At 44.1% G+C, this 11,068-nt stretch overlaps 1 protein-coding gene across 7 annotated transcripts in view; it reads left to right on the top strand.

Moving 5' to 3' along the window:
* The first annotated feature begins 69 nt into the window (after positions 1-69).
* The window catches only part of LOC100697791 (solute carrier family 45 member 3), a 42,409-nt gene continuing 31,410 nt past the window's right edge, over positions 70-11,068 (top strand). For 2 of the 7 annotated variants that reach the window (XR_001224586.3, XM_003447050.5), the window contains exon 1: positions 70-184. The gene's annotated coding sequence lies outside the window, so the exon portion shown is untranslated. Of the gene's footprint in view, positions 430-452; positions 2,008-10,088; positions 10,540-11,068 lie in introns of those variants that run through there. The other 5 variants (XM_019361932.2, XM_005471153.4, XM_025908573.1 and 2 more) reach the window with 5 other exon arrangements.

Here is an 11,068-nt window from a genome sequence, read left to right as displayed (position 1 = left end):
TGTTATTCTACTTTTTGCTACATTTATTTCGAAGTTCCCAACCGGAAGTTACTGCTGTCGCTGCCGCTGGCTTGACAGAGGTTGTCACAGCTGGGTAGTTGGCTCGCTACAAGTTAAGCAACAGGGGTTCGTCGGGAGCGAGCAAGTTGCTGCATGGATTTGTCGGAGCTCCGCGTAACTTACGGTTAAGTTTGCACCTAAACGAGTTGTTCGAGGGATTCTGTCTGTCTGTGTTCAGTAAGGCTTTCTCATGCGATACACATCTATCACATGTCGGCTGCTCTATGTGCTGAAACTTATTCATTGTATTTGGCTGCCTTGCAACGGTTCACCGCGTCGAAACTGCAGACAGCGGCTTTAAAATTTGACCCAAGCGTCCCCGACTCGTCCCACGCCGGAGACCGTGATACAGCTGACCTGAAAACGGAGGTAGGTGTGCGGCGGTGTGTGCTTGAGCCTGTGTGCGGTTAGCCAGGGTTCAGCAGCGTGGTGCTTTCTGGAAGTTTTTTCCACTCTGCGTCGCAGACTGCCGCTTTGCCACCGGGCTCCCTGGACACCGATGCAGTGCCAAGTTCCGTGGTGGCTTTACTCTGTGCCCGGCCGACACAACGCTGCGTGTCTACGCCAAAACCTTCGCTGTAAACGTTTGGCGCTGTGTTGACGAGACCCCGCTGGTTTGACACATGGATGGATGGGGGAGGAGGCGTTTGAGGACACCCCCGTGTGGAAAGTTACAAAGTATTCCAGCTGGATGTGGTATTGGCTGGTAACGTTCAAAAGAATGACTCCTGGGGTTTTGTTTTGTTCTCGTTATTCCTTTTTTAGTGTCTCGGATGCGCGTGTGTGTTACAGAGTGAGGTCATGAACCGTAAAGGCACTCTAAAAGCTGCCCTGTCATATTTAAGACATGTCTTGTATGGACAAGTGTTCTCAGCCTGAAACAGATGGAATTTTCCACAGTGCGACCATCAGCTTGTTGATGGTGACTCTCAGGAACTAGACGTGTATGCTTTGATTTATCAGCTGTTTAGAATAAAAACAAAAGGGTGAAATGCCTCATGAGCATTCCTGTTTAGCATCATGTTTTTCAGCCATCATTGGATTTTGATTCCTCGACTTTTTGTTTTGTTTTTGTTTGAAGAATGTTATCACATTTTTAAAGCCCGCTAATAGTAATTTCTTTATCTAAGGAATGCAGCATCAGGAAATTAAGCAACACTTTATACCAACTAAACTTCTTCGGTGCTGAAAGTTTCCACTCGCATGTTTTTGGGAGGCTGTGTGAGTCTGGTTTCTTAGAGAAAATTCAAGGTTCAGAAACCACATTAGGAGGGCAGAGGATCAAAAGGTTAAACAGTTCTAACCCATGACCGTGACTCTGCCGTCACACAAAGACCTCTTTCCGCTTCTTCATGGGCGCGTTAGGTGTGGTATTTACTCAGCCTTGGAAACTGGACTCTTCTCTTTCATCCTGTCACACGTCATTTCTGTTTCTTTCCTTTTAAAATGGCATCAAATTAAACTGTGTACACGTGTGCGCAGCTTGTTGCCACATAAGGATTGTGAAATAGTAGCGGTAAATTCTTACTACTGCACTGACATCATCCAGATGTTTGTCTGCTAATGATCAGTGGCAGGCTGTCGTTACAGCTGACTGGCTGGTCTCAGAGCAGTTATATTCTTAGTATTTGCAACTTTCTTATTTATTTGTTGCCCCCAGGAAAGCTTTGCTCATCTGCTCCACTGTGATAGAAACGCTTCTCCATGCCATGACCAGCTGGCTGTTCTCTAACTGCTCCCTGACAGTCTGATATCCCCCCCAAAGCCAAGCGCAAGATAATCGCCCACCGTCGAGGACACCAAGCTACTTAGGCAGACTGAAGGCTTTGCAGTTCTAATCACTCGTAGGCTGTTTAGCTCCGGCTTGGTGTGCTTACTGTTCTTCCTATGTCTACCTGGCTTTTCGGCTCTTGCATATGCTTTCAAAGACGAGTGCTGGATTACGTGGTGGGTGTAACACATATATTTTTTCCCTACCTTTTTTCTGATGGTTTGAGTCTGAAAGGCATTTGCTTAAAGGCTTTTTGTTTCCCTTAAGCTCTGTGTCCTCTTCAAAGCATCATGTGCTGCCAGCAGTCACAGGTATGCAGTCTGATAGCCGTGCCTCACATCCGAGGAGACGCTTGCTCTGGGAAAGCGTCGTTATGTGGATCTGTTTGCTTACAGCGCCTTAAGTTCTGTTCCTCAGTTTGTATCCCAAACTGTTTTTCCATCGTTTCTAGTTTTTGCTTTGTCTCAGTTTTATGCATTATAAACAGGAAAATACAAACCTTTTGATTTTGCAGGAAGTTGGTTGAAACCTTCATCTAAGTTGGGACTAATAGCCTTTTCACGTCATTGGAGCCGCACTGACAGGATCCATGCTGGCGCTCTTATTTGTCTTATTTTCTTTGTCTCTGCATGAATTTGTGTATTGTGTAGTTGTCTTAACACTCATACCACTTAGACCTCGTACATTTACTGCTAAAGTGAATGCGTCCCTTAAGTACTAATCATTGTAAAAACAGTGAGCTCATTTGTTGAAACAGGAGGGGGGAGAGAAGTGGTAATGGCAAAAGAAAGTTGATGGGGAGAGAGGGGGGAAGTGTGAGATTTTTTTCCCCCCCCTCTTTCATTTGGTATGTTTTTCAACAACCACCAATCAAAAGCGAAGCAACACCTGCTCCTCGACTGTGAAAATCACACAAGTGCTGGAATGCACATCGTTAGGCCCCCGTAACTCACTAACAGCAGGGAAAAGGCTGAATATTGAGGAACCTGTCTGATTCCTGCATCTCTCACTGACAGGAAGCAGAGGAGCTCAGAAGTGTTTCCCAACTCTCTGCAGGCACCGGGGTCAAAGTCCAAACTGCTTCCCTGTAATGGTGCTCCACAGCGAGCCGGGCCAGAAACAAAAACCACATACAGACGACCTTAATGGGCCCGAGTTACAGAAAAGATGGCGGCTTCCCCACCAGCTAGGAATGTCACCTTTGTGACATGGTTATCACTCAGCCTTTTCACTGTGTTTTACATTACTCCCACTTCCTCTGGGATGTTGCTGGGAATTTTTTTGCAGCCACGTTTGTTTTATCGTCCTCTTCTTTCGGCCGCTCCCTTCGGGGGTCACCACAGTGACTCCATCTCATCCTTCTCTGTCGCACCAACACTGAGTATCCTCTTTCACTACATGCATCAGTTTTCTTCGTGGTCTTCCTCGTTTCCCATTGCCTGCCAGCTCCATGCTCAACACGTCCTGTGACAAACATTTAAATTTAACTTAAAATATTACTGAAGTGTCACTGAAGTCATATGTTCCTCCTTCTCCGGCGGTTTAATATCTATCCTTTTGAAATGCGGCTCAACCCACTATCGTGTCTCTCTCCCTGTGACGGTCATGGAAGTTGAGATTTCACTGAGGGCTTCTGATGGGTATGACTGGGTTTCTGTAAGGATCAGAGTGACCTCTCTTGGGAGTGTAGCCGGCTTGACTTGGTGTGAGAAGGTGAAGACATATTTAATTCAAGCATCTAGATTATCGGTGCTCTTTTAATATCTTGTCTGATTAAAGGAAGGAATATTCCCCGTCTTCTCTCCGGTCTGGCATGGAATCGCTCCATGCCGGAGTGTGTGGGTGCACTGGCACTGGTTCAGTTCTCTAGTGGCTTGCTTGGCCAAATGCTTTTCTCTTTAATCCTAATTTGCTGCTCAGTATTTTTGTCATTCAGATTCACTGTGAAATATGCCAACTGTATGGCTTTTTTTTAGTGAATTATGGAAACCTAATTGTGGCTCTCGTTTCGTATATGGCTGGCAAAGCAAAATTCTCCTGATGCTTCCCTTTCCTGAGATGTTGTGAAACATTAGATAAAATTAAAGCCCCTTTTTTTTGTCCTCTCATAATGTCATTATATTGACTGCTGGACTGTTTTTGTGCCTCTAGTCCTGTGATTTTTCACCACAAACTGCCTGTCATGTCTAAGCTGTTTCTGTCCCTCCAGTCTCCTCTCAGGCGTACTCCTCTGTGCTAATCTGATGGGACCATCTCATTTCTGGCACACTGGTCCCTTTTCCAAAAGTCCCAATGGGAGTCTTAGTGAGATTTCCTTTTTGTCTCTGATCCTGTTGATTGATAGGAATGATCATTATGTTAAAGTAATGTTACTCATCCTTTGTCAACTGAACAGGAAACACAACAACGTAGCACTAACCACCCTTTTAACATTTGTGCGTGCATGTTTGTGGGCAGAACATTTTCATGTAATATTAATGTAAAAGTCTTGCATTGTGTGTCTGCATGTTAAAGTCGGGTCTCTGATGTTCCTGCTTGCAAATGTGAAATTAAAAGTCTTGTTAGGAAATGAAGGAATTCTGTGCACTGACTTGCTGGAGTTTGACCTCGAGCCTGTAATGTGACGCTATGAATTTGTGTTGCACGCCGTTCTATCGCGATGAACTTTATGTTGGCCTGTAGTGTTATCTCTACCTGTGTGTGAGGTTAGCTGAGGTGCGACACCGTGGGGTGCAGCTGTACGGATGAGTTATTACTAAGACAGATCAGTGTGTGCACAGTCGTGATCCCCCTCATTAAACATAAATCGATGGACCTTGAAGCTCGATGAATGTTTTTATTATTTTTTTCCTTTGGTAATCTACTGAATGAGTCATTGCTTATACTGTCAGAGTAAGGTAGTAATGGGAGTTGGGAGCATGAGTGCACTAATCAGACAAAAGGACTCAGACATGAAAGCCTGCTTCAAATATAGATCTTCTGCCATTAAGGTTAAAAAAAAAAATCCCTGGTTCCTGTCCGAGGAATCGTAGTACGTCTGCACGACGGGAAGACACTGCTTTAAACGGCTTCGTGCTGTATCACATGTCGAAGTGCATCTTTCACCTTCTGCATTTATCATTTAAAGTCATGTTCACTGAGCTGGTGGCCGTTTGTCTGAACACAACTTTCTGGATCTTTCTTTAATTATATCACAAAGGTTATGACCTGTGCTGAGCCTAATAAATAAATACTGTAGTGATGTAAATGGACTGGTTCTTATATAGCGCTTTTCTATTCTATGTTGAGCACTCTAAGGGCTTTACACAACTTGTACATTCAGCCAAACACTTTTTTCTACTGTTATTAAAGTGCTTCCTAACTAACACCCACACTCCGATAGATGCAACATGGGGTTAGTATCTTGGCCTGCAGACTGGAGCAGACTGGGATCGAACCACCAACCTTCCTGTTAGTAGCTCAGGTGGTAGACCTGCGACCCTGTGTCATGTGAGTCGGAGAGAAACCACGATTTAATGAAACGTCTTCACTGAGGAGTCCAAGAATGTCTTCAGGTGGCAGTACCATTAAGAATAGGATTCCCCAACTCGTTGGCACAATTGACCTCGGCCCCAATGAAACTACCTGAATCCCCCCAACACACTCAGTCCAGGTAAATGTCAGCGATATTGACACCCACCCAGTCTGTTTGTAATTTCTTTTTCTTTCGAACGCCTCCTCTGCTAGCTTAATTTCATTTTCTGACTTGACTTAGTTCTGCCCACGTGGCTCAGGCGTGAGCGAGGCTGCATGGCATTGAAGGCAAAACAGCCTCAGGTGTAGCGCTCATGAAATAGGCGAACAAACGCTTAACAATCACTTTTCATGATTTCCATTAACAAGAATCACAGCTATGACAGTTTAGTATGGCTGCTGAACCGCAGACACAATCTAAATCGGACCCTGGAGCGGGGATAACACAGCCTCCTTAGACATTTTTCCCATGGTGATAAGGGCTTGGCCAGATGTTCGTGATACTTACTCGCACTCTGCGAAGCAGAAGCCCCGGCGAGTATGTGTGTGTGTGTGTGTGATGGCGGGTCTATAAGGAGCACGTCTAGTAAGGGGCTTAGTGTGCCAAATTATGAATGAGCCTGCCGCCTCCTGATAATTTCTGACTTAAACTTCCAGGAAACTCCGTTCCAAGGAGACACTGAAAGGCTTCCTACTTGATTTTGTCCCTCTTTGAAGTTGGGCCCTGTGAACGGGGAAAACGGCGTATTATAAGACACCACAGTGTTCTCTTTCATGTAGCGAGCTGAAGGGGATGCTATTGAGTGTTCGAGGGAGACCTTTGATATGTGAGATGCTCTGTGCCTTATGAAAAGAGCCAGCTTATGATTTGAGTCCGCGTGCATGTGAGTGCTTTGATGCCTGTTTTCTCGCCACACCAGTGTTTTTGTCAGAAATGTCCACCCTTGTTGGTACACAATGTCGTGTTTGTGAGCTCGTTTCATAATGAGCGTCCAACCGAAGTTTGGAGGGCACGATTAGAACGAAGGAAGGAAAGATTTCGCCTGATTGCATGTTTCTTTTGTTAGCAGGGTTATTTTTCTTGTCGAGTCGATGACGGACATTTCTTCTTTCTTTTTTTTCCTCCCCAGAATATATGGAGTAGCCTCTTGCTCTTTAGTCATCATTTAAGGTTTGGAAAGTAAATAGCGATGCTATAAAAGCCTGCCTTTTGTGTAATTATGTTTTTATGCTGCTCTTTTATGTTTGCACAGAAAAGGCTATGTGATTACAGTTTTACAGCACAGTGCTTCCTGACTACGGGCTCCATGTTTATTAAAAATGATTTAAATACTGTGTGTGCGCACAGGATTAATCGTATGTGGAGAGTGATGGTTTGTCTGTGGGTGCAGACCTGCAGAGGGACTTTGCCCTTCCTATCTATCTTTACCATCTGGTTTGTGCAGCATTTGACTGAGGCGTTAATCATTACGCCCTGGGGCCACTGCTGCTCCTACAACAGCTGGAAAAGGGAGATGGACCTGTTGGTGTCCATCTGTCCTTTTGTCTGTCAGTCCTCTGTGGACTGCTGTATTAACTGTATCCCCGCAGCTGTAGGTTCATGACCTTGGCGTTCTTCGCAAAACTACCACAAAGTTTTTGAAAAAGAGCTGGAAGGAGCTTCCTAGCGCTCTTTCTCTCAGCCCACGACTTCCTGAAAGTCCGTCGCCGACTCCATCCTAGCATTTAAGTATGTGGACTTGCCTTTTTTTGTTGACTGTTTAAAAACAATTGCACACTACAGAAGCAGTTAATGCTTCCTTTCTTCTGCATCCTTTGCTTTCATGCATCCTAAGCCACTAAACCAAGAAATGCATCTCTAATGGTTAAAAGCAACACAAAAATAAGAGTTAGTGTCCAATAGCTGGACTATAGATACTAGTCATTCTAAAAAGTACAAACTGGAAGACTGCTTCACGTGCTGTACGTGTTCAAGAATAAAAATAAATGAATGCAAAGATGACACTTTGTTTTTAAGGAAAGATGGTGCAGGAGGAGAACTTCAACTTGCAGTTTTCCAAGTTTTGAGTCCGTCAGTCAGTATAATTTCACTAACACCACTGTTGCCTACACGTTGACATTTGCACTGGCGTGCTTTAAGTACTCTTTTTGCAGCCTGGTTGAAATTCCTCTCTTGAATTTAGACTCGTGTGAAACCTCTCCATCCAAACGCTGCTGTGTTTCTGTTCTTTTACAAAACTAAACCTAACTTTACGAATGATTTCTGGGCTCTGTCGCTCTCACCCTGCACCAGTACTGTGTCCCAGTCTGTGCTCTAACTTTGTGCCCACAGTAAGGCATGTCCTCAGATGAACTGATAAATAGTACTATGTGCACTACATTAAATAACAAAGCAATAATCCTCATCCTTGGACGTACTTGCTGGAGTTGCTGGTTAGAGTAACCCCCTTCCAAGCTCACAGCACATCCCAGAGCAGTGACTCCAGCTGCAGACAGTGGATTTAGTTCCACCCTGGGACGAGAGTATCGAGGCAGCTGAATGACATCGAGAGCGGCCGCAGCAGCAGCTTGACCAGACTGCCCTTAAGTAAACACGGAGAGGGAAGGACTGGATCCAGCTGGTTAGCGCCGACTGATTCTCTGATAGCAAATCGATTTTGATGTAAGAAAAAACGTAATTGCAGAATATAAACAGAATTCTGGATGTGATCTTCCTGCTCATTTCAGTTGTGCAGTTTGTGGCAGTCTCGGGGTCATTTTCTATGGTGGATTTATTAAGATGCATTTTTCTATGGATGAATCGCCACTGTATTAAATACAGTGTATAAAGTTCAGATCTGTTTGGATCCATAGCTACTCTGCTGCTTTTCTGTGTTCTGTCTGTTCACATAGTAAGCAAAGTCTTTCCCAATGTTATTTTTGGCTTTTACTTATTTACATAGTCGCTCTGATTTCTTTGAAATGAAATCCATGTTTAAAAGAGCATCATTAAACCTTTCACTTTTCCTTCTTGCATGAAAATGTGTCTTCTTCTTTTTTTAACTTGAAAAAACCTGAAAAATTAATTTTTGTCTCATGTTGTGAAACCTTTTTCCTTTGAGTGTCTCTTCTCAGATGCAGGAACTGACACGAGTAAATGGTCTTTTGCGATATGTGATTGGCCTTTTAATGGTATCCAACTTTAAAATATAAATGTTGGATACTGTGGCAGCTGGGACATTCTGTGGAAATGAAACACTGGTGAGATTCTTAAGCTTTGAGAAACTACACAGAACAGATCTGGACCAGCTATGCTGTCTTAGCTTTGGTAATGTTAGCCGTCTAGTGTTCTTAGATGGGAGCAGTGCTTATCCTGAAGACTCTACACGTTAAAAGCTACCGGGCATTTATGGACGCTCTGTGGTTAAACATCAGCATCACGTATTTACTTAAAGGTTAATTTGCTGTGGGACCACACAGTGACTGATCGATCCCTCCCGTCCTTCGTGTATAATGTGGGTGACATTTAGGCTTTGTTGGGTACCTGCTGCTACACGCCAAGAGCGGCGGCCCTCCAGATCTATTTCTGAAACAGTGTTTTGGTTTCTTTGGTTTATCAAAGCAGGGCGCCGTGTGTCATAGCTCATTATGGCCACGTTGGCTTTGACTGGCACAGGAGGAAGCTGGGTTTGTGGAAAAGGCTACTGTGGAATTAAATCTTTCCCGGTCAGCTCGGAGCGCTGGTGCATTTTTAGCCAAAGCTGCAGATAGACGTAAAAACGGTGTTAACGATTCGAGCAGAACAGCATAGGGAGGAAAAAAACCGTTAGAGATATGCAAAGTTTGCTTTATCATCTTGTGGAGCGATAAATTCATTTGTTTAAAGACAAAAGTGTCTGGTATGTTTGGACCTGGGTTTGAAGCCTTTCTCCCTCTGTGTGTTTGCAACATTTTCCTTCCTGCATCACGACATTTTCTCTGGTGTTTTTCATTCCCAGTTAATTATTACACCACTTGGATGGCGTGCTTTCAGCCCATGCGTGTTTGTACTTTGGGTGGGTAATTACAGAGTAATGATGGTCTACGTTTAGCAGCTATTTTAAAGAAAGGACACTGTTGGTGTGCATTGTGAGGAGTTCTAAATATATCTGAACCAAGAGGACAAAATATTTTGTTTAAGTCGGGACAGAAGCTGAGTAAGTGAGGCCAGGCCTCTCTCCAAAATGGGATTTTCAGAATTGTCTTAATTCCAGGCAAGCCGGTCCTGTTGCAGAGGGAAGTGCCGCCAGCAGCCGTTCTCCTGCACTCTGCTCTATTGATCTGGCTCTGAGCTCCAAAAATGGAGATTCCTTAAAGTCGCTTGGAGTCTAATGACATTACTGTTTTAAAAGCTTTTCTGTGGAGGGCTGGTCTTGGCTTGCAGGCGTTTGGTACAGACATGGCAACCGGCCGGGTGGTCGACTGATCATGTGTTTCCCTGAAAATGTGCATTTTGTGTGTGTTTGTTTACTCAAAAAGGCTTTTTGCTGAGCTGGCGAAGCAAAAAATATTTAATGAAATCCACAGACAAGTAGTCATGCAGGGGTATGAGCTCAGCTAAGACTGGGCTGGTTGAAAGGTGGTAATAAGAGAGGGTGGGAGAGCTGCCCCCTGACCTGATAGGCGGCTGAACATGATACTGGGTCAGGGAGTATAATACTCAACTTTTCGGGAGTGGTTATAGACGGTGAGAGAGAAGGGCTGGGGGAGTGGCTTCATTGTGGGGCTTTTAGATGATATCAATTCATTCTTTGTTTCCTAAATGCCTCTTTTGCTGTGCGTCTCTGTTAACACTACATCTCAGGTTTTAGTTTTTGTCTGAGAAGCAGTATGAGTCAGTTTGGGGACAAACCCAAGCAGACAAAAACCAGCAGGATTCCTCAAGTGCTTTGGGATTTTTGGAATTCCCACCTTACAGACTGAGACACAGAAAAGTGGGAGGATGGGAGGGATGCAAAGGAGGTGGGCTAAATAAGAGCGGCGGGAACAGGAGACATGGAAAGAGGCAGGATAAATAAGTCCCACTTGCTAGAAGCAGGTGGTTGGAAGCATCAGTACAGATGAGCTTTGCGAGTGAGTCACAAGTGCTGATCAGACAAAGCCTGCAAATAGTTTTTAAAATAGGTTAGATGATGAATTTCCAGCAATACACGTCTAGAGATGGACTCCTTTCACTGGTGAGTATAATTTTGCCTAAAGACTACTCTTTTATGGCTCATCGTGCTATTTTGCTATTACCGCACTTTTTCGTGCATTGTTACCTGGCCGAGAAAGGCCAGGTGGCAGGGAACACGTCTTTGAGGCTTCTAGTGATTAATATTGGTGCTTTCACCTCTAAATGACACCTGGATTTGTAGATGCTGTTAATAGCCTAGCATGACAAACTCACTGAATGTGCTGTTCATGTTAGTCTGTGAAGTAAAACTGTAGCTACTGTTTGGCTAATGGTAGAAAAGCTCTGAAGTTATGCTGTTGACTGAAGGTCTCGGTGACCTTTTATGATTTTAGAAGAACATTCTTTTATTAAAATATATATTATGTGCAGCAAAGGGCCAAACGGCCCAGTGTTACTTAAATGTTTCAAAACTGCATATCCTTTGAAGTTACTTCTGATCAACAGGATCTTTGCTCTCATGTAAAATTAAGAAGAAACTGATTTGATTTGCTACATTAAACTTTGTGGATCTGCAGACGATGCAGCTGAAG

Source organism: Oreochromis niloticus, linkage group LG7 (genome assembly GCF_001858045.2).
Source record: "Oreochromis niloticus isolate F11D_XX linkage group LG7, O_niloticus_UMD_NMBU, whole genome shotgun sequence".
Taxonomy (NCBI): domain Eukaryota; kingdom Metazoa; phylum Chordata; class Actinopteri; order Cichliformes; family Cichlidae; genus Oreochromis; species Oreochromis niloticus.
The sequence above is the reverse complement of the archived record's forward strand: the minus strand, read 5'-3'. Positions and strand labels throughout refer to the sequence as shown.